The sequence below is a fragment of the Urocitellus parryii genome, chromosome 4 (assembly GCF_045843805.1).
Source record: "Urocitellus parryii isolate mUroPar1 chromosome 4, mUroPar1.hap1, whole genome shotgun sequence".
Classification (NCBI taxonomy): Eukaryota; Metazoa; Chordata; class Mammalia; order Rodentia; family Sciuridae; genus Urocitellus; species Urocitellus parryii.
Genome location: NC_135534.1, coordinates 85540969 through 85568678, shown reverse-complemented (window position 1 = coordinate 85568678; position 27710 = coordinate 85540969). Strand labels below are relative to the sequence as shown.

The following is a 27710-nucleotide window of genomic DNA, read 5'->3' as shown; positions in this document are numbered from 1 at the left end:
TTTCTCACTTCCCTTAAAAATTCTCTCAAAAACCATTGTCTTTGTTTCCCAATATGAAGAAATAAATTTTTTCCAAGTTGTATTCCATTCTTAAATGTTCCTTGCTCTCCGTCTTCCCTCCTCCTTCTATTTTCTATGGATATCCTTTTGATAAAATGTAAGGCTTGTTTCTAATTATTTCCGGATAAATGTTTAGATTTAATACAAAAATATTTGAGAGCAATAGAAATGGGGTCAATGTCCTTGGAGCTTCTTTATGAAGGAGAATATATTTCTAGGTATATTTTATGGCCTAGAAAGACTCAGCCCCCCCAAATAAGAACCCATCCCTTCACATTGTCAGATTTTTAGTATTAAACATCAATATACCTTGTAATTTTGGCAGTGGCCTGTCATTTGGATAGTTGTCTGCAAATGCTACTAATGCTATTTTGGATAAAAACTGCCTCATTACCATGTAAGTTGTGAAAAGAAATGAACTCACATATCACCTGCATCTCTGCCTCTCTCCCCATGTCATCCCTGTCCTCCCGTGATACAGTTCGGTTCCCAGGGGACTTTAATGCCCCTGAAAATTGACAGTCACATTCTATTATAACATATTTTTCCCATTTAATAACATGGTCTAGGTAATGATTCATAATCCTCAAAGGGCCTCCTGCCAGTGACAACTGAACTCAAGTAATTGAGAACACCATGCAATTTGGCGGTGACTACACTTTTATGGTTCAATCAAGAGTTAAAGCAACAGTATATCTGGAGAGACTTTCAGTAAAATGACATTCTCCTGATACATTTCCATGTCTGTTTTACATATGTAACCCTGGCTTCTTTAGGCCTCTGTGGTCTGAAACAGGACCATGAACGGTATCCCTATTTTCTGCTAGACTGTAAATCCTACAAAGATAGGGACATTTTCTTTTTTTCACCTCAGTATTTTTAGTGCCCAGAACAGTGTTTGGCATATAGTATGCTCAATCATTATTTTCCCTGTCTATCTAGAAAATAGTCTTTGACTTTGAGCGTTTGCCCCTTAGTATCACTATAGCCATATTCTCCAAGGCCCCATTTAAGTCCAGGAAGGATTAAAGTGGCTGAGATTATCCATCTGGCCCTCAACAACCTGTGCTATTTCCTTCCTACTACCTGGTGGCCTTAATTAGGAACTCGATGCTATTTCCATAAATGCCTACATCCATTTTCCTTGTCTGATATAGCTCAGCTGCAATTAAATCAGGCTTTTAAGTGGGGGGCCTCCCTTCTTCTGTTTTCTCAGGCCTCTGGTAGGGCCAGACTGGGTCTGAGGCTCTCTGTGTGGCAAGAAGACCTCATGTTTCACTGAAAAGGATTCCTCCCTACTGACAGAGTACCACAGAGTAGCTCTCTCCAACTTCAAGACGAGCTGCTACCTTACTCACTAGGGTGCTACATTTTTTTTTCCCCAACATCATTTTTAGGATTAAGCATTTTTATGTGTATGAACCACATAGTTTCTCATCCAGTATATTTCAGTAGGCACTTAATATTTGATAGCTTATTATTTTCTGAGTTAAACATTGAAATATATATTTCATACATTTGAATTATAACAAATATTAAATTCCTAGTATCACCTGTATGGAGATAACATCATGGGATCAAGTTAGTGTGGCTTTGCCAAAGAAACAAACCTGCCTTCAAGTCCTGGCTTTGATGGTTACTTCCTCTAAGACAGCATGTTAATGACTCAACATCTCTGAACCTCATCTTCATCTGAAGAATTTAGGTCACTATACCTACCTCACTCAGTAGGTATAAGAAATTTGGAAGATTATATGTGTGATTGCATCTTCTAAACAACAAAGCACCATGCAAGTTGAAGCCTTCTTCTTCTCCTGTGCTCCTGTGTGTGTTATGTCATTTGGGGCAGCCTATATTTTGCATTCACAATAGGCAACTCATAGAACTGAAATTGCAGAGAGCATCGTTACAGGCATGAGAAACTGGCTTTCCATTTCCTTAGCATGTGAAGGACAAATATTACTAAAGATACGGAAGATGGCAAAGCCCAAGTCTTCTGATTCTCTGGACTGTATGACAAACTCTGTGCTACCTCTCTTTTTGCAGGCAGGGGCTGTGTGTGTGAGTGTGTGTGTGTGTGTGTGTGTGTGTGTGAGAGAGAGAGAGAGAGAAAGAAACAGTTCAAGTACAGCCAGGGAGTTTTATGTTTTGCATCTGAGATATGTTTTTTTTTTTTAATTTTCTTAAATTGTTGCTGGACTTCTATTTTTTTTATTTATTTATTTATTTATTTATTTATTTATTTATTTATTTATTTATTGTGGTGCTGAGAATCAAACCCAGTGCCTTACACATGCTAGGCAAGTGCTCTACCACTGAGCCACAACCCCAGCCTGAGATATGTTTTTAAGTTGCAGAACAAAGTTTAATTTGGTTTCCATTTCCCTAGATGAGGAATAGCATCTCTACTGCAAGAAAACCTGACACACTCCTTTATTCTTGCAAGGATGGTAAAATTTTCTGGGTCACAAAACAAGCAGTAGAGGAAGAAATGAAGGTGCATGCAAGACTCCTAAAATAAATATTCCTCTGTGGTGATTATTAGAAGGCTTGGATTAAGAAGATGTCAGCCCTAGGAGTTTAGACCATCTTTCCCTCTTGCTTTTCCCTCTTGGCTTTGTTCAGTCTTGTTTGTGTAATATGCTAGGAAAGAGCTGCTTGGCCCCACATTTTCCAAAATGCTCGGAAATGCTGAATGGCAATTATAAAACAATGCCTTAGGGTTTTGGGGCTCCAAGAATATTACTCTAGCCAAAGGCTGAATCAAGAAAGTGTTCCTTAAAACAAAACCATTGTCAGAGGGAAACAGCAGCAAGAGATTTGAATAATCATGGGTGCCACAAGAGGCATTTAATTCAGGTTATCAATTAAATGTGTTGCAAGCTTTGTATGTGTCCCCAAAGTATATGACACAGTCCCTCTTCTCAAAGAGATTATTGTTTCACTGAGGAGATTAGATTGCTTTTAAAAAAATAAAATGGTTGATGTCTGAATGTTGACTATAGAATTTCAGATGAGGGACATTGCTGTAGACTGGAGTGTCACAGGGAGATCTTCATGTAGGATATGCAGCTGGCATGAATCTTCCAGTGCAGAAAAGATGACCTCATTCATTCAACCTTTTAGTTCCTATGTGACCACCACAAATGGGGGAGCTGGGCAGGGTTTTCAGTCTAGAGAACTGGGCAGACTCAGAAAGGATAATCCTTCCACACACCATGTGGAAGGATTGCTGCTAAGGTCCTATCACAAATGTAAGTTTGCAAATTGCCTGTACTTTTAAAAACAAGAGTCAAAGACAATACTAGATGTCTTCTATCTTTCTCAGGAGAAGCAGGTCTGCTCCAAATGCTATTGGAGTGTTGGGAGCTGGACAAAGTAGAGTTATGATCTGTGGGCAAAGAGGGAAAAAAGGAAGGCAAGGAAACACTTGCGCTTACCCTTTGAGCACTACTGTGGCCTCTGCCATTGTCAGTGGTCTACTTTCTGACTTCCTGAAATCCCTTCTCCTTGCATGATATCCAAGGGGCCTGTCTGCCTCCTCTTCTGCTTATAAATCCTTCTGCCTCCATCATTGACATTCTTCTTACTGACCCCTCCTAGATGTGGATGGCGCTTAAAGTTCAGTCTCAGTCCTAATTTCCTCCCCTTCCCTTCCTGCAAGCTTCCATTTCTGTGCAGATGGCCCTTGAAATCTTAGCCTCTCCAGACCAGACCTGATTTCTGCCTTTAGCTCTAGCCCTTTATCTCTAGGGCTTCCAAGTCTATTCAAACAACCTGTTAAAAATGTAAACTCCATCCCACTGAAAATCAGCTCCCCACTCCAGCTTCTTATTTACAAGAGCATTTTCATCAGAATGTTTTTCTTCTCCTTTGCTTCCTGAGTGTCAGAATACAAATATAAAAGTTACTCTCTCTGCTTGAGATTCCTCCTTCAGTGGTGAAATATTAAAAAAAAAAAAAAAAAAAAAACAACTTTGTGGCTGATGGTTGTATTGTGTGTCCAAGTGCACTGGGACCCACCTCACCAATAGCCCCCTGGTTCTCAGAGCCCCCTCTACAAAAGGGAAGGAGGTTTAGTGTGTTTGATGGGCAAAAACCTGGCAAGGAATGGCTTGTAAATGCCAAAAATTATTGTGCTGGGGTGAAAGGAGGGGAAGGATGTTAGGAAGGAAATAGAATCTTATCGTCCATGGCAATTGGCAAAAAGGATGCCCATTAGAAAGGCACTTTGGCTGTGATTCAGTGTGTGGTGTTCTACATATTGAGAGGCTGGAAAGCATATGAAAGGGAATTACTCATGTTTTTCCATCTGTACACATGTGCTCCACTGGTGTTAAATTCTTGTTGTAAGAGTCTCTCATCCCATAATATACACATACAAAAATAATTCCCACCATATTTTTTTAAAAAAATTATTATTATTGAAACCAGCTGAGTAAATTCACAGAGTGTTGTAAGAGAACAAGTGAAATGTAAACCCACATTCTCTAGGATTATAAATTCCTTTTACACATAACTACTTCATGTGAAATTTCTTCCACCACCAGTATTGTGTTTTCATGTCATTGTTTTCTAGGGTGACATTTAAGGGCAAAAATGCACAACTGGAAGAAGGAGTTTTATTCTGAATTCCAAAATAGAGTAATAGTCTCAGAGTCTCCTTCTTCTGTGAAAGGCTATGAGCAGAGACCAGTTCGAGGAAAGAAGTTAGCCTCTTGCCTATATCTTGAAAAGGAGCTGGCTGATCTTGCTTTACACATTAGCAATGAAGTTGCCCAAGTAGGAGACTTTCAGAAATCTACCAATCAGGCCTCCTGACTCTCAGAAATCCACCAGGCAGGGGATGAAGCAGCTGAGTTAAGGCTTATTGCTAACTTTTGCTTTGTTGAGGAATTGTGAGCTATCTTGGTGAGGGTTAATCAAAAAACACTACCCAGAAACACCATTCGTCTCCGGCTGTGGACAGAATGGCCTGCTTTGAGGCTTTTAACACTCATTTATTCATTTAACAAATATTTATTGAGTGCCAATTATGTGACAAACAACAGGTCAGGTCTCTACTGTTTGGAATCATCAGTGCACAGAAAGAAAAAAGATCGCAGCCCTATTGATCAGAATATATTATGCTTAGTGCTCTAGTCAAGTCGTCCACTTACTTCCCTGAAAGGGGCACTGTGGCAAGTGACTGTTCAAAGACACAGAAGGACGGTGCCTGCCATCTAACAAGTAGCAATCTAGCTGGAGTGGTCAGATTGAGGATTTAGTATCCCTGTCCTCTTGTCAGTAGCCATGTTTCTTCTGAGGGATACTGTTGAGAACAGAGGAAACAGGCAAGGCCTCCCACAGAGGCCCCCACCCTAAGGAATGCACAGCTTCCTTTACCCTTCCTCCTTTCATAGGAATTGCCTATACCTCAGCCCCTCTCCCTGGGCATCTACCATTCATTATTTGGTTTCTGCTACCACTATGTCTCCCAACTCTGATTTGCTCTTTTTACTAGACGTTGGGGCATTGTTTAGTCTCTGATTAGAATTTAACAATGGACAGTACCTATGTTCTGTTTTATTGGCCTGCACTGACAACCAGAAGGGACATTGTCCTTTGTATGAAATTTATTTACATATAGTTTTATTCATTTGTTCTTAAAAATGTGTGTTGAACACCAGCCTCGTTCAGTGTTTTACAGAGACACAGGGGCTAGACATACCCCCATGGATTGCAGAGTGGAGTGGGGGGTCTGGAAAATGAACCAACCTTTAAATATATTTCAACACAGAAGGGGAACATCCACCTTGACCAGGCAAAGTCCTGACGCAGAAGGAGGTATCAGACAGGCACAAGCTATCTCGTGTGATGAAGTGCTTTATCACCTTGGGACAGGAAATGATAACAGATGGTGGACAGCATGTCATCCTCAGCTCACCCACAGTCTGACATCCCTGTTCACTCTCCCCTCCAATGGGTTTTATCTCCCTCCCCTGATGCTCACCCATCAGTTACATAGGGGACAGTAGGAAAGGAGGAAGAGAGGAAGTGGAGGGTGGACAAGTGGCCACAGAAGGTGAAACTAGTTCTCATCCCCTCACCAGAACTGAGAAAAGTGCAGACTGCATGCGGAAGCTGTGCGTTCTCACCCCTTCTCCTCACAGCTTTAACCAAGAAATCTCAGCCATTCACCACCTGGTAATCCACACCTCAAATCATCTAACCCTTCATGAAGGGGAAAGAGAACCTATGCTCACTGTGCTTAGCTTCCTGTCAAAATAGAGGATGGAGGAATAAGGGAGATTCTTGAGCCAGCATCAGTTTTCTACAAAGCTTCAAGAGAAAGCAAACCATATCTGCAATAAGACTGAATAAACTCACCAAGAGGCCCATTTTCTGTGCCTTTTCACTGGAATGATAAAATGATTACAGGCACTCAGGTGAAGATGAGAAGCATTGATTACCTATTTGCTATCTGTGTCTGATTAAGTTTTAAATGGGGAAACATTATTACTTAATCAATGGAATTTGATAGAAAATCTTTCACTACATGATATGGTACAGGAGAGAGAAATAACAAAGGGCTGGGATTCCCTGGTTTGTGCAAGAGTGGCAAACGCTAGACAGGAGAATGAGCTGTGTGATGCTGGGTATGTAAGTCTTCTCTGAAACTTGGTTCTTCCAGAACAGTCAGCCAAAAGGCACACACTGTGGACCTCTCTCCTGGTATAACATACAGCAAAACAACTCAAGAGCAGAGACGTTTCAATATGTAAGTTAACACTTTATCTCACATTTATCTTTCTTGCCCAGTTGCTGGCATAACAGAAATAAAGGTAAGAAAGGGAGTCAGCTTTACAGAAAACCTGTCATGACTTACTTTTGATAACACCTTTAGATTTACTCTGAAAGGTGTGACCAGGTGACTTTCTACAAGTGAACTCCGCAAGAAAGACACTTTTAGGAAAGGGTAGCTTAAGCACCCACCCCTGAGTGACCTATCCTCAGGGCCTGAGGGTGAGAGAATGCACCCTTTGGGGAAAGTGCTAGATGGTGCAGGTTGGCTGCAGGCAGAGCAGGGAGGGAGAGAATGGCTCTTTGTTTCAGGTGTGCTTTATCATTCCTATTATAGTTAAGTACTGGCTTAGGATGCACAGTAGAGCTGGCACTCTGTCTTCACGTTTAAAAATCCAGGTGTGTTGCCATTGATTGACATTTGGAAACTGACCCTGAGGTCAATACAGAGTAAACTGTTCTCTCTTAGGAAGGGCATTAATTCTTTCAGTCTTTCAGTCAGTGGTGTGTAGTTCCCCACATGGGAGTGAGAACAACAGGGTAGGAAGGAATCTTAGAGACGTAATAACATAGTCCACTCATCATAAAAAGAAGCCCAGAAAGGCACTGACCTGCTGGATGTCAGATGCATAATTTGTGACAGATTAATAATAATAAAGTAACCCAACCTGAAATTTGTGGTGAAGCTCAGACACGAATAGCAACACTGAGGTGCCCTAAATACCATTGCTGCATTACCAGTTCTTGGAAAATAACTTGAGCAGGCTAAAAAGCTCAGCCCACTCCAACCAGCACAGCCTATGGAGCTGATGATGTCCACAAAGCAGGTTTTACATACTTCATTCCCCTCTCGTCTTCTACAAGGGGATGCTTGAGGGTCTGTTGGCACTATACCACCGTGATCAATAGGACCTCTCTAGTCCCTTCATTCAGGGTCAATGTGTGGTTCCAGGACACTCAGCAGAGAAGGGAGTCTAAGATATCTTGTCAAAGGGCTAGAGTTTCTCAACATATGGTCGAAGGTCTATCTATGCACACAGGCTTATGAGAAATGCAGGTTCTGAGATCTATTCTTAAATAGCTAAGTCAGAATCACTGTCTTGTGCTATCTGGCTTTCATCTCTGCTCACCATTCTCATTCCTGAGAATAAGCTGATACGATTTCTTTTCTTTCTTTTTTTTTTTTTTTTCAGTGCTGGGGATTGAACCCAGGGCCTTGTACATGACAGGCAAGCACTCTGCCAATGAACTACACCCCCCACCCCCACTCCTTGATATAGTCTCTGTCTAGACAGATAAATAGGTCCTATTATATTTAAATAGTAACTTTCCACTCATTCAGTCAGATTTTATTGAGGCTTTCTGATATGAGGCACTGAAATGGAATTAATAAAAGAGGAGTACAATCTGTACTAATTGCTTTCATATCTTAACTTCTTTAATCCATACAACTTTAAAGTTACTACTATTATTTTCCTTCAACAGAAGAATGAACCAAAGCACAGAGAGAGCAAGAACATTTTCCAAAGTAATAGAGCTTGTCACTAGTAGCAGCAGTGTTTGAACTCAGGTAGTCTCTTCTAAAACCTAGGACCTTAACCACTATGTTCAATGGCTTTATCAAATATACAGATGGGTAGGCCTCAATCCTTGCAGCCTCGTCAGGAATCCAGACTTCACATGTATACATATGTGATTACATTATGGTTTATTAATTATCATAACAATCGTGTGAACAGAATGCAAGGACAGGAAAGAGGAAATATTAACTGCCAAAGGTGAGGAAAGCCTTGAAGGAAAGTTCATAACCCTGAAGAATAAGGATTCTATCTGGCTTCCCTTAACACAGTGTTTTTCAAATGCTATATCCTAGAAGTAATATGTCAACTAAGTGAATGAATTAACGAATGAGGCCACTTGGTTCAGCTGCTATTGAAGGATAAGGAGGGGATCTTGTGGCAAATGAAAGGGAGAGGCAAGCACACAACCAGGAGGGTCGTGAATGACTAAAAATCCCTTGTTCTAGCAGTAGAGATGCAATGTGACTAGAGCAAGGCCTGAGGAAAGGGACGGAGTGAGAGGGAGGAAGAAGAGGAGCATGGTGGTGAAAGGTCTCATGAGCCATGTCAAAGATTAGTCCTCTGGGCGGCCATCCACAGGCAGCCCAGAGTGACGTTATCCGCTTTCCTAGGCAGGAAGATGAGGCCAGTGTGGAAGGCTTGCAGTGGACTGGGGTGGAGGAGGAAGACTAGCAAGGAGAGTGGAAGTGGTGAGGACAGGAGATCTGGAAGGTCTGGGCTGAGGCACAGGCAGTGGGAGGAGAGAGGGAGGACCCATTTTGAGGCCCTTATCTGAGACAGGATCCGGTGACCATGGGAACAGAGAATCCAGACAAGAGTTGAGATTTTCCAACATGAATGGCACCAGCATTAACTGAATTAAGGACTCTAAGAAGAGGAAGTTGAGGAGGAGAGAGATGAGGAGCTCAGTTTTTAAAAGGTAAGCTTTGAATGATCCTTTGGCCCTTCCAACGAAGATGTACTCCCAAGAGGCATTTACCAAGGCCAAGGAGCAAGTCCTCACTGAGGGTGAGAATTGAAGCCACAGGAACAAGGGCAGAGACCATCCCTCAAGAAGAGGGTATAAAGCAAAAAGAGAAGAACACTAAGGAAGTATCCACAGCACACAGGTTTCAGAGGGTGACCAGTTAACAGGGCAGGACAGGGTACTGCAATTCCTGATCATGCTGGTCTAATGGAAGACTACCTTGTTTTCATTCAGAAGAACTTAAGGAAAATGAAATTTTTCTCAAAAACTAGGCAGTTTACTATATCCCAGGATGAAACCTAGAGCAAACTGCCTGTGTGTCGGATGTACTGGGCACCAACTCTCTTTCCCTGTGCAAATATATATGACATTTCTTCCCAGTGAAGGCCAAGGAGCCCAAGAAATCTTTAGCTATGGATGTTTGACCTTAAGCCTTCTGTGGTGGCAGCAATCAACAGCTATTCTCTCTCCTTGGGTCTTTTCTTCCAGTCGTCCCTATACAAGGGGAGCACTGTGCAGACTTAGCCCGTGCACACCCACAGCAGAGCAGAAAACAAAATGAAAAACTATTTAACTTAAGTAAAATAACCACTTTCTTTTAAAATTAAACTGATCACACTTAGCCTTTAACTAAATGCAATTGGCTGTTTGTTTTAAAATTGACTCACTAAATTCAGTCACGAGTTTTCAAACTACTTCATTTTCCTTGCTTTTAATGGGACGCTTCATAGCCTGGAGATTCTTCACAATTTGAGGTGTGTGTGTGTGTGTGTGTGTGTGTGTGTGTGTGTGAGAGAGAGAGAGAGAGAGAGAGAGAGAGAGAGAGAGAGAGAGAGAGATGCTGCTATTCAAAAAGAATTGTAGGAAATACTTTATGTAGGATGTCCCTTGTGTCTGCTAGTCTGTCATTAAGATGACTTGTGTCTGCATGGTCTTAGGTTATAAATGATACATTTAAGCACAAATATTTTGCTTAAGGCAGAACTGTTCACAAAATCTAAATACCAATGCCAATAAAATACGTGGGGGAAAATGTTCAACCTCAATTGATGTCAAAGAAGTATAAATATAAACAACAATATTACTGTGTTTTTCTCTTTTCAATTTGGTAAAGCTCTTCTTAAAATTATGGTACTCTGAGTTGCCCCAGGAAGTCAGGAAATGAGATTCTCATCCTCTGCTTCGAGAACATAATTATGTATAACCTTAGAGTATAGTTTGCTAAGGTGTATCAAAAACCTTTAAAAAATTGGTAATCTTTGACCCAGGTATTCTTTTTAGAGTTTATCCCCCCCCCAAATCAAATATTTGTACACATAAATACACAGATTTTAGTGGTGTGTGATTATACCTCAACAGAGAGCCCCCCTCCTCTCTCTCTCTCTCTCTCTCTCTCTCTCTCTCTCTCTCTCTCTCTCAAATGGAGAAAGGCAAAAAACCAAATTTTTGTCACATATTATTTATAAAATTTTGAAATGAGGCCTAATGTCTTTCATATGACACACTTGCTCAAAAGAATACAGCCATTTTTTTTCCCTCAAGTTATGTTATACTACAACTGACTCTGAAGGTATGCTCCTTAGACCTACAATATCAATATCTCCTGAAAACTTATTAGAAATGCAAATTATGCACCACCACCCTAGAGCTATTGCATCAGAAACTGAGATTGAAAGTCAGTACTCAGTTTTCAAGAGCCTTCTAGGACTCTGATGTTCACTAAAGTTTAAGAATTGCTTAGGGATAAGATGTGTTCCTGATAAATTGTGATGTGGGAGAAAAAAGAAACACAACAAAACAATGTGTAATGATGTGAGGCCAATGTAAGTAAAAAAATATCTGTGTATTCATGCCCAAAAGAAACACTGGTAAGATGTATATCTTTAAAAATAACAGAATTTATAGACAGGTATAGATATATAGATCTCTTTTACTTTTCTTTTTGTAATTTTCTGTATGCTCCAAACTTTTTCTAGTGATATTGCATTATTTTTATAGAAAAAAAAAACAAATTACTATTCTAAAACTTCCTTCCCTTGGCATTTCTGGGCACTCCGGTATTTAGAGAAATATAATGTACAAGTTCAGGAAAGAGGAAGAAGAAAGGATGGGTGGGCTTCTTCCCCAATCAGCTCTGTGGGGAGGCTTATTGCCCTTTAAATAGAAGAACACTTTTTGTGCTTGTTTTGGTTATGAAAGCACTCCACTCTGTGTCTTAATTCTCAGACATCGAAGGGTATATGATGCACAGTTACTATCAAATCTCTGATGCGACTTTTTAAAGATCATGATAAGGCAGTTTTTCACTTTTCTCTTTACCCTGTGTTGTATCCAGGGATTTGTTGTACATTGGCTTATGCCTCCTGCTGTAGAAAAGATCAGTTTGGGGCTTTTACAAACTGTATCACCTAAACAAAAACTAAGAGCATTTTCTATTGTCTTAGACATTTTATGTAAAGAGGTAACTAGCAACAGTATTGGTGCTAGACTCCAGGGATGGAGAAAACAGGGCAATATCAGCTGCCACAGGCCTTTGTTACAGGACAGCATGACAGAAGGGAAAGGCCAGGCCCTCACTCATTCTATAGCTGAGGGCAAATCTCTGGTATTTTCTGGGTCTTGCTTTCTTCACCTTTAAACTGAAGGAATTGATAAGATGATCTCTGAAGTTCCTTCAGCTCTGAATTTGTATGCTTTTATGACTAGATTCACAGAGACAGAGTGACCCATAACTAGAAGGTTATAGAACACTCTGGTCTATTTCACGCAGCTTGGATTTGTGAAATCTCAGTGTGTTTTCAGAAGCTAGAACATCCTTTAATGGGCATTTTTCCTGCCCTAACACTGAAAATCTATTTACTGATACATAACTGAGCAATATTTTCAATGAGAAGTGGTATTTTCAGAGAACTTTCCATAATAGTACTGAAGAGTTGGACAACCTAAAGATAAAAAATGGTCCTTTTTGAAAATGTTGAGAGCGATTGTGGATATGTGGCAAAGATCACTGTAACTATTTATTAAGGTTCCTACTTATTAGAAACTATCTGGTAGAGAGGACACAGTAGTTCTTTAGATCAATTAGAAGACTTGGGCTCTAATCTTGACTGCCACTTTGTCAAAGTAACTTACTTCTCTCACTTGAGATATTTCTAGTTGGTGTCCAGGATTATTTTGTTCCTGATTTAAAAAAAAAAATTGAGTTTCATGAGTTTATGACTGAAAGAATAACATTGTGGGCATAAAGAAAGTTTCCATACTAGCCATTCCAGACAAGTAGAAAAGTTGAAAGAGTTTGAGGAATCCAAAGGAGCTTCATTGATTCTATGAAGGCCCAAATCATTTCTACAGTATATAGGTTTTTCTTGACAGGGAATGGGAGATAAACACATATGTTGTCTGGGGCTGGAAATTGCCAATTTTTGCTTGGAATGGAGGACGTATATACTTAAACTGCGGAGACAGCCCCAGGACTGGGGAAGAGATTTCTGTGCATCCCTTAAAACTACAGAACATTTACAGTGTGTGCTCCGCTGTAAAGGAAGTCTGTGAAGTTTGCTTGGCACAAGGAGTAATGTGAGTAATGAAGTCTTGGCTCAGGCAGCGTTCTAAAGCTGGGGTTTTTGCAAAAGTTGCAAATCCCTAGAGGAAGTGCTGGAGCACAGAAGGCCTGCATATCATGGATTACACTAATCCAGTCAGGAAGTGATAATGACATAGCTATACAAGCAGTGCTTTTCATGGCTAATTGGAAAGGATGGTCATTTAATTAAACTATGCCAGACCTTGCGCTTTTTGTGTCTAAGACAACCTCACAAAGAGTCCATCACAGATCATCTTGCTCAAAGAAGTTAAGCTAAACTGTAAGTTCTATGAAGACAGGGTCTTTATCTTCTAATACCTAATACCTAATACAGTTCTTGGAATAGAGCAGGTGCTAGGCCTACACGAAAAGATTTTTTATTAGCCCTGTAATAAGCTTTGTTTTGTACCAGACGGAGGAGTCAAGACTTGCTTTTATGAGCCTCTTATGAAAGCAAAAGCAAAAAAAAAAAAAAAAGCCAGACTTGATTCTGCATGTAAGGAACTGGATATGTTTATTGCAAAAAAAAAAATGAAAGAATAAAAAAGAGAGTTCAGAAAATGTTTCCATGTTGAGATTTTTAGACCACCTCCTCTTTACCTTTAGTTTTATTCTCATCAAACAAACAGAAAGCTGAGACCTGCAGCATATTAAGAGCTGAAAATGAATATGATGGCTGTATTGTAGGCTGTACAGTAGGGAAGTATTGAGTTGAGGGTTGAAAGAGTGCTGGCACCAACCTATTTTAAGACCCAGCTTCCCTTGTCTGTGAAATGAAGGACATAAATTATAATGATTCTGTTTCCCAAACCAAATCTCATTATCTAGTTTCTTATGACTGGGGAGACAGGAGTTAAATTGGGAGATCATTTGGAAGCTGCAATGGGGGTCATTCCTGAACATGGTGATGCTATGTGAACACTGGAGGAGCATATAAGCTCGATGCCTGTCGAATGTGATTCAGGACACATGAGCACTGAGCATGAAAACACCATCTTACATAAGGTATAAGATAGGCCCTGAAGTCATGTTTTATTGCTTCAGATTCTTTCTCCAGCAAGCAAGTAAGCAATTCCAGTAACTTAAAGCTATTCAGAGGCTCAGTTTCATACCACCCATTCTCAATCTGAAGTGACCCTACTGTCAGCCCCCTCACATGCCACCTTCCCCAGCTGCTAGATTTCAAGTTTCCTTTGTCCATCTCGTGGAGTCAAAAGGGAACCTATTAAGAGACTGAGAAAGATCAGAGCTGTTCTGTTCAAGGGGAATGAGATTTATGAGATGAGGTAATAGAAGTACAAATAGAAAAATACATTCTAAGGGAACTTTTCCCTCAAATGCCTATTTCCTTTGTGATTGATTTGTGTGGGGGAGGCTGAGGAAATCTAATTCCCTTGCCTTCCCCTCCACATCCCTACTGTTTCCGGGTCTGAATGTTCCCAGTTGCACTACCCAGTCATCTTCTCTGAGACTGCTCCTCGGGGAGGCTCCCTACTCCACCCACCAATGCAGTTTCCAGAGGCTTCACTCAGAGACATTCTCCCTTCCTATAGACTCCAGAATTTTATTAAAATGGAAGATTTATCCCTGCCCACAGAAATTGGGGTCACTGATACTCAGGGACAATGTTGTCCTGCACTCCAGTTATCCTGTAGCTGTTTGTCAACCTTGTACAGTGATTAACAGGCAAGTGTTCACCAAGGGTCACTCCTAAGGGGTTGTGCACTCACCCAAACTTACATTTATAATGCATAATAGACACTGTATGAGGACCTGCAGGGTGGCATTATAATGCATAATAGACACTGTATGAGGACCTGCAGGGTGGCACGCTCAGGGCTAAGGCAGATTCTTTTCATGCTTTTGAATCCTGTAAACACATCTGTAAAGTAGGGAATTTTAGTTCCCACCTTAGAAATGGGAACATTGAACTTCGGTGTACCTACTTGCTAAAGGCCATGGAATGTGAAAGTAAAACAGTTGGGACTTTCTGACTTGGGAGTCCTTCTAGCCAACCAGGTTCAAATGTCTTAATTGATTTAAAAAAATATTATATATATATATATATATATATATCTTTTTGTTTAAATAAATGCTATTTACTCTTTTGGATATAAAAAAAAAGAGAATATATCAGGGCTTATTCCTCTTTGCCTGCTGTGTGGGGTCCTGGAAACAAGCACCTGGGGACTTTCTGCAGCCTCTGAAAATGGTTTCCTAGTTTCCTGCTGATTTTAACTTACAAACACTCTCTGATCTCTTCCCATAGGGGAAAGGCAGATGAGAGATACAAAACTTATTAAAACACATGTTCTTTCCTAATGTAAGGCAATAAATACTACAGGACATGCAACTAACTGTAATAAATTTAGAATGTGATTTTTTTTAAGCAAGGTGGATCTAGTGTAAAAGTAGAGGAAACAGGGCAGGTAGTTTTCTAACTGTGGTCTCCAGACATAGCAGCCACAGCATCACTTACCTGGGAACTTATTAACAATGCAGAGTTTCAGGCCACTCTGGAGATGGAACTAGCCCTGCGATCTGTTTTCAGAAGCCCTCCAGGTGGTTTAGATGCTACCAGACATTTGAGAGATACTGGTTTGGGGCATGGCTGGGAATCTAACATGTCTTCATAAAAGATGGAGAAAGGGCCTGACAACAAATTAGCCTGGAAAAGTGATTTAAGGCTGATGAACATCTTGCTAAGAAGATCTTATCCAGCAGTAGACAGCAAGGTTTACAGTTTAGAGAGACCCCTTCTGGGCTGGAAAATGCAAGGGCCCCTGTTTTAGTCAGCTTTTTTTGCTGCTGTGACTAAAAGACCTAATAAGAACAACTTTAAAGGAAGAAAATTTTATTTGAGGGCTCATGATTTCAGAGGTCTTGGTCCATAGACAGTAAGCTCCATTCCTCCACACTTATGGTGAGGTTGAACATCATGGTGGAAGAATGTGATGGAGAAAAGCAGCTCATATAATGACCAAAAAGCAGAGAGAGACTCCATTCACCAGATGCAAAATATATACCCCAAAGGCAGTCCCCCAATGACCCACCACCTTCAGCCACTCACTTAATTCACCAGGGAGTTAATTCACTGATTATTTATGGCTCTCGTAACCCAATCATTTCTTCTCTAAACCTTCTTGCAATGTCTCACAATGAGCTTTGGGGGGACACCTCATATCCAAACCACAACATAACAGGCCCTGAATCTGAACCAAAAAAGGCTGTAAGTTTCTCCTGTTTTTCATGCTTCTGCTTGTCTTTCCACTCAAGTTTCTATGACAACAGTTCTGATACAATTTGTATTTATGAAAATCACATTAATTTCACTTGAGCCTCAGGGATTTCTTACAAATCAATATTTTCCAAATCTGTGAATCATGAGAAACAGCAGCAGCCTTTTATCCACTTATTAATAGGAACAAAGAGAAAGAATTTTGCTCTCATGTTAATTGGAAAGGTTCAAAGGCACACCTTTTGGGATTTTCACACTTTCTTTCTTACAGTTTACCATTTCTCCCAAAGACTTTATTCTCCTAATAAGGCCAAATCTTATTTCCTTTCCCCAAAGTGATATTGAGAAAATGAAGCCTTACCCATATCCCCTTACAAAACTCTATCTCTACCTGGGCATCTGGATAATGCTTGTTCTAAATAACAATTTCAGTAAGACCTGGAGAGTTGTTGGGCAGCAATGCCTCTGACTAGTTCTCTGCACAGTAATTTCACTTCTGACCATTCTTTCTAGAAACTATAGTTCCTCTGTGAAATTTAAAAAATAAACGTTATATGTAAAATAGAACGTGCAAGTTCCATCCCAAGGAAATCATCAGATTTCGGGAATAATCTTTCCTACCTATTGTCAAAGTTTTCAGAGGCATTAGGAGTGGAGATTCATGCTAGCACTGGAGTCTCTTCCTAGCGGTTTCTCACGAGCTGACCTTAGCATCTGTGATCGCTCTGGACTTGCCCTGTGCCACACAGGAACACCTGGGAAGATGGTCTTCCTAGGCTGTATCTTGCTTGTTAGAGCCTATCTCCATATGAGGGCCTGGTCACTCCAGGACCAATAAAACAAAGCTAGAGAAATACAATTTGGTGGTCCACTGTATTAGGGAAACCAACACACATGAGCAGACTATAAGAATTAGGATTCTTTCCTCTGTACATAAACTGATTTTTTTTTAAACCAAATCATGGAGTATATGGGACTCTGTAGCATCTGTTATCTACATAATTTATTTTAGCAATAGTCATATCCTCTCAAACAAAGACTTTTTCTATTTAGCCTGTCTTCCCTACAGAGCTTAGAATACCTTGAGAACAGGAAGTGATTTATATTTCTTTTGAATACCAAACATCATAACCCTGGAAGCACAATAGATAATTCTCCTTGAACTGAGTTAAAATGGAATGGGATACAAGAAATGGGGACCACCCCCTATAGCTCAAAATAGGTAATTTTATGAGAAAGAAAAGAAAAACAAAACAGTAAAAGTTAACCTTAATTTGTCGGATAGTGAGTTTACAGAAGCTGTTACCCGCAGAAGTGACATAAACAACAAATACATAGTTTCTAGGCTTTCTCTTTATTTGGATTCTTTCTGGCCATTGAAGTATTTTGTGACCTCCCTCCCCCCCACAAGCTTTATATGTAAATATGTATGTATCTATTTGTCCGGTCTGTATTGAGATTAGACTTATCTAATATTGATATACAGACAGTTATGTATCATAGGTATAGATAAGTAAAATTGACTATTACTTGCAAGAAGCAAATTTTTTATAACAAGAGAAGCTTAAAAGGCAGTTATTTCTAATTACTTTTTATGCATATTACATGAGTATGTTTTTCTTGCCAGTCAAGAATGGGAGTGGAGGAGAGATAACACTTAGACTGTCAGAAGGCTGACCATATTTTGCCAAAGTCCCATAAAGATTCATAATGAAAAATATTCTCCTCACATAGCCCTTCTGTTCCTACACAGACAGCTAGTGTTTACACATGGACTGATAAATAATACTTTCTATATTTGATATGATTTCATGGGCAAAGCTCCATGATGTCTGAGAGTGTTTGAGATATCACTAGCTTTGGACATGAGGACATCCTGTAGGAGATCATCATTAGGACATTAGGAAGTGACACTCCTCCCAAGTGTCACTCCTTATTAAAAATGAAGGTTGTGCATCCTGCAGCTGATTTGTTCCTATATGCACCCTGACTTCTGAAGTTTTGAATCTTCATTGCATTCTCCAAATGCCAACTTCAAAACACCTACAAAATACAGAATGTTTACCAGTCTCTTCATGTAGTATCTGCCTTTCTGGTACTTTTTTCCTCCGCTGAACCATAGCAATACTTCCAGAAAAAGGGTATGAATCCTCTCCTCAGCCCACTGCTGTTCCTAATCCAGCGCTACCTACTTCTTCCTTGACAGCCTGGTTGAGACATGGTGGAGGACCTTTACAACCACTGTGAATACAGAAAGAGTCTACCCACCACTACAAGCCAGACACAGGCCAAAAGAACATCAAGTTTAGGATTCTGCTGTGTTTTGTTTTATTGCCTCATAATGCTAAAGTTCCAGCTCAGAGATGAAAAATTATATAAAGAGACCTAGGTTTGCTTTCACTGATAATTTGTTTTTCGGCACCAACAAAGTAGGTGAAGTTGTTGCTGTTTTTGTTTAGTCTTGGTACTTCTGAAGGGACAGTGGTCATTTTTTACCTCCTCTGGTCAAACTCTTAAGGAGATTTTCAGAAATTGGTTAATATGTCCTCAGATCACCCCCGTGAGGAAGTTGAGTATCTTTATTTTTTTCCTAGTTGGAAAAAATGAAGCATAAAAAGCTTAGGCAATTGCCTGTCCTGTCAGGGAGGGAAGCAAGAGTTGTCACTGAGGAAGACCTCCTTGTTGGTATCTTGGAGGTCACTCTTGTCTTCCAGTTGATGGGCAGTGATGTTTGTTTTACCAGGGCAGTCACGTGGGCACACAGAGCTAGACCATGGTTCTGCAACTGCCTGCAGAGATGCCTCTCCTTTGGCTCACAGTTAAAGCAAATGACCTTCAGCTAAACCATGGAAAGTCCAAATGACTAATTTAATGAAGCTTTGGTGTGTGAGGGGTGGAGGAGAAGGCTGCCTGGGCAAAGGGCCAGTATGAGCCATCTCCAGTCCATGCAGGGGGTTGAGGACAAGAGGAGAGCAGAAGGGTCAGAAGAAAACCGGCTCCTCTATGTGGTTAGGGAAGAAAGTCTGACCATGTGGACAGATGGAAGCCCTGGGTTACGGAGGCGAAGCATGTCAGCAAACCAGGAGCGTTTCCTGTCTGCAGACAGGCAGAGGGCCAGCTCTTCGATGAGCTGGAAATAGGAACCAGTGGGGGGCGGTCAGAGTAACTCTTTTCCTTTGTGGGTTTTATGTAGTGAAGTGAAGGACCTTCTTATGTGGGATCTTGGGAGTTTTGTTTACATGCTGTGTTTTCTTTTGATTCTTCTTGTAATGCTTAATGGTGCTCAATCCACAGAGGCCACGTTGCAGTTTTGTCCCAGACATACATCAACCAAGAGCCATTGTTCAGGCTGCAATCAATTGCAGCAATGTGGATAGAAATGTTGAGACCACAAGTTAATTCAGTGGGCCTCTGCTTCATAAATGTATGTGTTCAAGGAGAGTAGGAGGAAGTGGGGCAGGACAATTTTTTCTCTTTCCCTAGCTCTGAAGAGCTAATAAGCATACTTCAGTAAACAACTTAATATGTACTAAGCCCTGTCCTTTGCAATATGGAAAGTAACAGCTGAGCATTGGACCAGGTTGTTCCAGTGAGCCAGAAATTCTCTTTATATTTCCATATTCGTTGTTAACAATACTGTGAAGTGAGTGGTATTGTTTAAAGGAGAATGGGGCTTAGAGACATGCACAGGGTTGCATAATAGAAAACCCAAGCCTGCTTTAAATGACCATTTCAAGAAGGATAGTGAGCTGGGGGCTGGGCATTAAAGATTGCTCTGAACCTTGTGGACATTCTCAGAACCACTTCCTTTGTAGGAATCTAACACTACTGTCTGACGTACCTCTTTTCACCCTTTCTGACTCAGTTTGAGTGCTAACCTTTGTTGGACTAAAGGAGCCTGATACATAGCATCTCTCTTTCCAAGCTGAGTTCAAACAAATTAACAAATATCACTGTTGCTTATTTATTTATTTATTTTTTAAAGAATAAGATGAAGATGTACCTGGCAATTGGACTCCCAAATAAGGCAGACAGATCTCTGTGGTCTTTGGTATGTAGGAGACACCAGTGAAGAAGGGAAGGATCAGGATCCAGCATCATTCAGCAGAGTGAACTGAGGGCCAAAAGGTCACAGTGTTACAGCTACTGGGTGGGGGCTTCACTGACCCTGGCCATAACCCTCTGGTAGAGAAGAGTCACTTCATCTAACATTTCCTCCAGGTCATCACACCTGGCATCTGCCAAGTAGATGCATGCCCCCATTCTGCTTCCTTACAGCATTCTTTGCACATTACTATTTTGTCATATATAGTCCTGAATTATAATTTAATATTCATGTATCTCTCTCACCCAAGGGATTGTGCAATATGAGTGAAAGTCTTGGTTCCTTCTGTCCCTGAAAGGTATTGATGAGAATTTGCTGAACTGAACTGAACTGAGCTACTGAACCTCGACACCAACCAATATTGAAAATTCTTTATTGTTGGGTCATCTCTGAAACTTCTGCAGTGTTATTCTAAGTTTTCATTTACTAAATCAGGATAAGCAATGATAAGACAGTGCTATAAGTTCAAAAGGAAAAACCATGAAATGAAGATAAAAGCTACAGAGACTATTGGCAACTGATTCTATTTCTCAAAATGAGCCTATGCAATGGAGTTTGAGGATGTTCGTTTGAGTGACTATTTACAGTAAGCATATGCGCTGGTGATTAATTACAAATATGCTGGCGATGGATGAATCCATGCTTTGATATTCTCTGTGGTTCAATTTAGGCCTCAGACCAGCAGCAGCACCTGGGAGCTTGTTAGAAATGCAAATTTTCAGACCCTGCTCATTCCTACTAAATCAGTATTTCTGGGGATCTAGGTCTAGGAATTGGTGTTTAACATGACTTCCAGGTGATCCTAAATGTTCTTGAAGTTTTTCTGAGCTGATTGTTATGCCTCCTCTAGTGTAAGAAGAGCAGATGGGCATAGTCAAGAAAGTAATAGTAAGAGCTCATGAATTTTGTAAGGTGTTGTTCTCGTGACATTTTAAGTGTATTTTCTTCTTTATTCCTTTCAACAATCCAATGACGTGGTTTCTTTTTTTAGCTTTCTTTTGTAGATGAAAAAACTCAAGGCAAGTATCTCAATTGCCTCTGTTGAAAAAATTGAGTGGGTGCCAAAAACCTCAGTAATCAAGATTAAAATATTTTAATATAATACTTCTAAAAATTAGAATTAATGCTAATAAATTCATGATGATCAAAATATCAAAATATGAGAGACAAGATTCAACAAGCATAATTGTGACAACAGTTTACCCCAAGGAAGAGGCAGAGTAGGGACCTGAGTCCAGGTAGGTTGACATCACAAACCACATGCTCAGCTGTCACCTATGGACCTCTTATCATTTGAACCACTACAGATTTCAATGGGACAAGAAAATTATAGGCCTAGGAGCAAGCATCATTTGGGACTAAGGGATGCCTTATTATTCTCAACTCACTGGGAACTCATGCAAAAAAAAAATCTAAAAACAGAAGCAGAAAATCCAGATGGGTCCTAAATTTCACAGCTTGGCCATCTCTGAACTTAAGGATGAAAAAGGAAGATTTCCAAAGCTTCCTCCCAATTTTTCTTCTGGCTGTCTCCTGCTGGGAGAATCAGTGGGCAAAACTACCCTGCATTCTGGCTGTAGGAATGTGATAATTAGAATCACTTAATATAACCACAGTGCCCTCCTTGGTCCCTCCACCTTTGGAGAGAGAGACGGAGCATTTCTCCTGCTTATGTCCAATCTGTGCGATTCTGGCAGGCAGGCAGGCAGGCAAGCTGCTTGTCTTGAGGGCTTGTCATTGAGAGCTGGTCACCTAGAATGCCCCAACATGTTTGAGCTGCATTGTTAAACAACATTGGTATTCTCCCAGCAGAACTCCTCTCCTCCTTGAACCAAATCAGCATTCTGTGAACAGGATCTTTCCTTGCCTGAAAACATCACAAGTTTTTGCTGCACCCATCATGAGTCTTCCTTGTTTTATAAAAAAAAAAAAAAAAAAAAAAAAGATGACTGTAAGGAATATTTCTGGCCAGTGTGTTCATGTGTCAGAGCAGTGAAACAAATTTCACATGAAACACTGAAGAAAAGGTTGAAAGGGTTTATGGCTCACCAACCCCACGTTCTCTCTTTAGTTGGACTAAAAGAAAGGGTCAGGATTCATTACATCTAGAATTCTTATGTGCAGAGTGCTTATATGATATTTGAAGGTTAAGTGGGAAATACCAAGTTTAACACTTAGACAGTTGGACAGAATTTTAATTGTCTAAGTGGTGGTCAGTCTTCTTTCTCAGTATGTGTTTTGGTAGCTGTAGAGTTTTTGTGAGTAAATTATTGCTCAGATTCATCATCTAAATCCAGTGGAGGTCATTTCTTTTCTATTAACAAGTAAGTGCTGAATGAGTTTACATTTCTTTTGGTATTGATAACAATGATGTGCTGATTCCTTTTCACTCTTTCAGTAATAACATTTTTCTTTCAACAGTTTATCCTAGAAATATGCATTGAGCACCTATTACTTAAAATTATGAGGGATATATAGCTTAGATATTGTCTCCACCTCCAGGAGATTTCAGATTGTTAAAAGAGCAAGTTATTGATAATAACATTGAAGAAACAGTGGGGATATTTTGATCTCAAAGTTTGGGAGAGACATATTTCAGCATTTCTGCTTAGCCCAGTGATCATAAAGATTGTTGAAAATACACCTCAGACAGAAGAAAGAAAGAAGCTAAGGATGGGTAGGTGGAGCCTGTTCTGAAAAAGCAGTGTCCTCCTAGATTGGAAAGAAGCAGGAATTAGTTGAGGGAGTTTGGGCTATATTCAGTAGGCACCAGAAAATCAGTGAAGGTTTTGTGTTTCAGCAGTGATGGGACGAAAGGAGAGCTATGTTTTAAAGCAGTGCTTCTCAGACTTTAATATGCATTCAGTACTCCAAGGAGTTTGTTAAATGCTGTGTTAGTTTTCCATTCCTATAGCAAACATCTGAGGTAATCAACTTACAAAAAATATAAGTCTGAATTATGGTAGTGGCACTGTGTAGACCTACTACTTGCCAATAGCTCTGTACTTCTTGAGAGCAAGGATTTTCTTGTTCAGTTCTGTGAAATGTTTGATAAATGAACGGTTGAGTGGAGAAGAACTAAGCTTTTTTTTTTCCCCCCATTTGGCTGTGATGGCAGCAGTGGCTTTTGGTTTTGGCACCGTTGACAAGATAGTGAAGTAAAAAGAAAGTTGTTTTAAACCTCGAATTTAATTTAGTTGGACACATGGTAATTTTGAAATGCAGAATATCCAGGTGAAAATGTACAACAAGAAGTTAGAAGTTTCATAAAATAACATAGGAGACAATTTACAAATAGCTACAGTGGAGTCATATGCATAGAGGTGACAATTAAGGGCTTGGCAGAAGATCAGGTAAAGACCAAGAGAAGAATAGACAGGCAGACCAAGGAAGAGGGAGATCAGCATAAAAGTAGAGACACAAAGAGAATGAGGCAAGCAGACACAGGCAAATAGAGGGAGATGGAGGAACTGTCCTTTAATCTTGAAGATCTTCTGTGATGACCAGTAAGTAACAAGGCACATCATTAGGTTGTATGACACAGTGTAGGGGAAATGTTAGGCATAGAGGCTTGTTGGAGCCTTCAAGAGAGAAATGCTAATGTGAAGAGGTTTGAGATGTTCAGTCCTGAGTTAGGCCTATGTGTGAGATAAGGATTCAGAAATTGACTTCACATCCATACAAAGGCCTGTTTTATACCCATCTAGCCGTATGCCTATAGAATCCCATTCATCAAAATGTAGATGGTCTTAAAGCTTGGTCCCAACAATTCTGCCCTTTGGTTTCCCAACTGTTTGATGAGATCATCTAATGGTCTGTCTGTCTCTCATACTTGCACACGTGGGAGCTTGTGTGTGTGTGTGTGTGTGTGTGTGTGTGCGCGCTCGCGCACACATGTGTGCGCACGTGCACACACACACACACACACACACACACACAGAGCTACTAATACTACTACTTTCTGTCTTCTCCTCTTAAGTAGCCTGTGTGTGTTTTGGAATTATAAGACTTTTCAGGCTATAAAGATTTTCCTGCTTCAAATCTGAACCCCAACAGTTATTGAGAGCAGTACATTAAACAGAAAGAAATATCCAACTGTAGGTGGTTATGCACCCCTCAAATTGTAGTATGGACTGTCACCTACAAGACCTTTAGAAAGAATGACATCTAGACTTTTCCCCTGTTGCCCAGTGCAACATTTTAACAGACTTCTATTGTGTTTTCTCCATTCAGTTCACTTAGAGGGTGACATTTTGCCCTCGAATTCATATGCATAGTTGCTCTTAGAGACTTTCAGAGCTACATTCCTATCAAAATCAGACCTTCTGTTTTATCTGAAACCACCCTCCAAAGAAAATCATTGGATATGAATGAACAGAACAATTCTTTATGTCCATGGTAGACAGGCAGACAAAACCAATAAAAGCGAAGAAAGAAAGAGACATGGCAATGATTTGTTTTTCATAATTACTTATTCAGAGTAGAAAGGAACAGGGGAGGAAGGTTCCTTTTAACATGTCTGGGCGTGACAGATGAGGTGTGCTCATCACGTATGTGCAGGGGAGATGAATGCACTGCAGTTTTGTTAAAGGAGATGCTTCACATTGGACAGAGATATATTTCTATCTGGAACACTGGAGATAAACACCCGGCTTTTTACTTCTCATTTTCATTAGGCTTAAAGCCCCTCATGGTTCTTTCAGAGTAGCAGGTGATGTGACTAGCATTTATCAGACCCTTCTCGATGATGTCCTGTGGCAAAAAACAATCCCCCTTTCAAGACATAAGATAGGGGTACCTCCTAAGTAACAATACCCCCAGAGTGTGTGGGTGTAATAGATTCAGAAATCATACCAGAGTGCAAATGAACTACATCATCTCTAATTTCATTTTCCCTTCTTGTAACTGGTTTGCTTTGATACAAAATTTGCCCAAGGATAGTTCTAGCAAGAAGTTAAGGGAAATTTTTTTTTAAAGAGAAATTTTTAACTAAATGGCCTTTGTTTCTTCACTTATGTGGAAAGGATAAGTAAACTCTTTCTGCCTAAAACACACTAAATTTCCATCACTGAATTTACTGATGGAAAAGTTGAATCTAAAAGATTCTGACTTGAGCTATAGAAGCAATAAATCTGATTTGTGATGTAAAAAAACCTAATAATACAGTGTTTTCACATATCTGATTAAGGGAGGTTATAATGCATCATGAATCATTTCCTAAAACTGTTAAAAATTCAAGGATAAAGAATAAAAAAAATGGTAAATGCAGGAAGTGTAAAAAATAAGGGTTATATCACACACTTTTTTGCCTCCATGTTACAGTCATGGGAGGACCTAATTTGCACTTTAAGCCATGTAAATACATTAATTAAAATTTTGAAATTTGAGAGTATCTGGGAGAAGATAGTCCACATCACTTATTTTATAGGAAAGGAAATGCTGACAAAAATAGTTTAGCCATATAGCATATATAGTATCATTTCTTCATCCATACAGATAATTTCTTACTCATTACAATTATTTAAAAATTTGAACCAACAATGAGCATAGCACTATGGGATTAACACTGTACAGCAAATTTAATACTAATTCTTACATGAATATTCTGTAAATAGTTTTTTTTTGTTTTTTTTTTTTGGTGGGGGTGGTTCTGGGGGTTGAACTCAGGGGCACTCAACCACTGAGCCACATCCCCATCCCTATTTTGTATTTTATTTAGAGACAGGGTCTCACTGAGTTGCTTAGTGCCACACCTTTGCTGAAGCTGGCTTTGAACTTGTGATCCTCCTGTCTCAGCTTCCCCAGCCCCTAGGATTACAGATGTGCACCATCGCACCTGGCTGTAAATAGTTTTTAAATAAACAGAATGAATAGGATATGATCCTACCCTGAAGAAACCGGGAGGTTGAATTAAAATCTCATGATCCCTAGGTACACACAGGACATTTCATTTTGAGCAAAGTGTGTGCCCAAACAGATTTGTCTGGCCCATTTTCCTTGGGGCTGCCACTTGCATCTTTTAACCTTTAAAGAATCACAGGAAAAAAATAGTAGCCACCAGCATTTCGAACATGGAACAATTTCTCTCACACAAACCAGAATCAGCAATAATTGATGGATAAGGAATCTTCAGGTTTAAAGGACATAATCTTACATCACTGTGACAGTTGAGAAGTCCCTGGGTATAATGAGGTGTGTGTAAAAAATACTGATGCTGCCATTCACTAAGCATCAACCTCACAGCAAGATCATGTTTACATATAAATCTTACCTAATCTGCAAAATAACACTGTAATATGGTACTGTCCACTCACACAGTTTAAGACATGGAGGGTTAAGGAGACCAGCAGACAGAATCACATAGCCGGCAGGCAATTACAACTTAAATTTGGAAATGACTATTTGGTGCCCCAAAGCTTTTTTTAAAAAACATTTTAAAAATTTGTTCTAATTAGTTATATGTGACAGTAGAATGCATTTTGACACATCATATATAAATGGAGTATAACTTCTCATTCTTCTGATTATTCATGTAGAATCACACTGGTCATGCAGTCGTATATGTACACAGGGTAATAATGTCTGATTTATTCTTCTAACTCTCCTACCCCCATACCCCCTCCCCTCCCTTAACTTCCCTCTGCCTAATCCAAAGTACTTCTATTTTCCCCTAGCACCCCACCCTTATTGTGAATTAGCATCACATATCAGAGAAAATATTTGGCCATTGGTTTTGGGGGATTGACTTATTTAGCTTAGCATGATATTCTCCAGCTCCATTCATTTACTGGCAAATGCCATAATTTAATTCTTCTTTAAGGCTGAGTAATATTCCGTTGTATATGTGTGTGTGTGTATGTATATATATATATATCACATTTTCTTTATCCATTAATCTGTTAAAGGGCATCTAGGTTGGTTCCATAGTTTGGCTATTGTAAATTGAGCTGCTATAAACATTGATGTGGAGGTATCGCTGTAGTATGCTGTTTGGATATAAACTTAGGAATGGGATAGCTGGATCAAATGGTGGTTCCGTTCCAAGTTTTCTGAGGAATCTCCATACAGCTACATGGTTTGTCCCCCATCCTGCCTCCCAGATTCATTATTAATAATAATAGGTACAATTTTTCATAGTCATTTAAAATATGCTATGATTTGGATGTGAGGTGTCCCCTAGAAGCTCGTGTGTGAGACAATGCAAGCAGACTTAGAGAAATGATTGGGTTATGAGAGCTCTAACCCAGTCAGTGAATTAAACCCCTGGCAGGATTAACTGGCTGGTAGCTGAAGGCAGGTAGGGTGTGGCTGGAGGAAATGGGTCATTGGGGACGTGGCTTTGGTGTATATATGTGTGTTTGGTAAGTGGCGTCGCTCTCTCTGCTTCCTGATCT

General features: G+C 40.0%; 1 protein-coding gene across 1 annotated transcript in view; it reads left to right on the top strand.

Annotated features, from left to right (window-relative positions):
* Maml2 (mastermind like transcriptional coactivator 2) overlaps positions 1 to 27710 on the top strand; it is a 323223-nt gene that overhangs the window by 142451 nt on the left and 153062 nt on the right. The window lies entirely within an intron of this gene.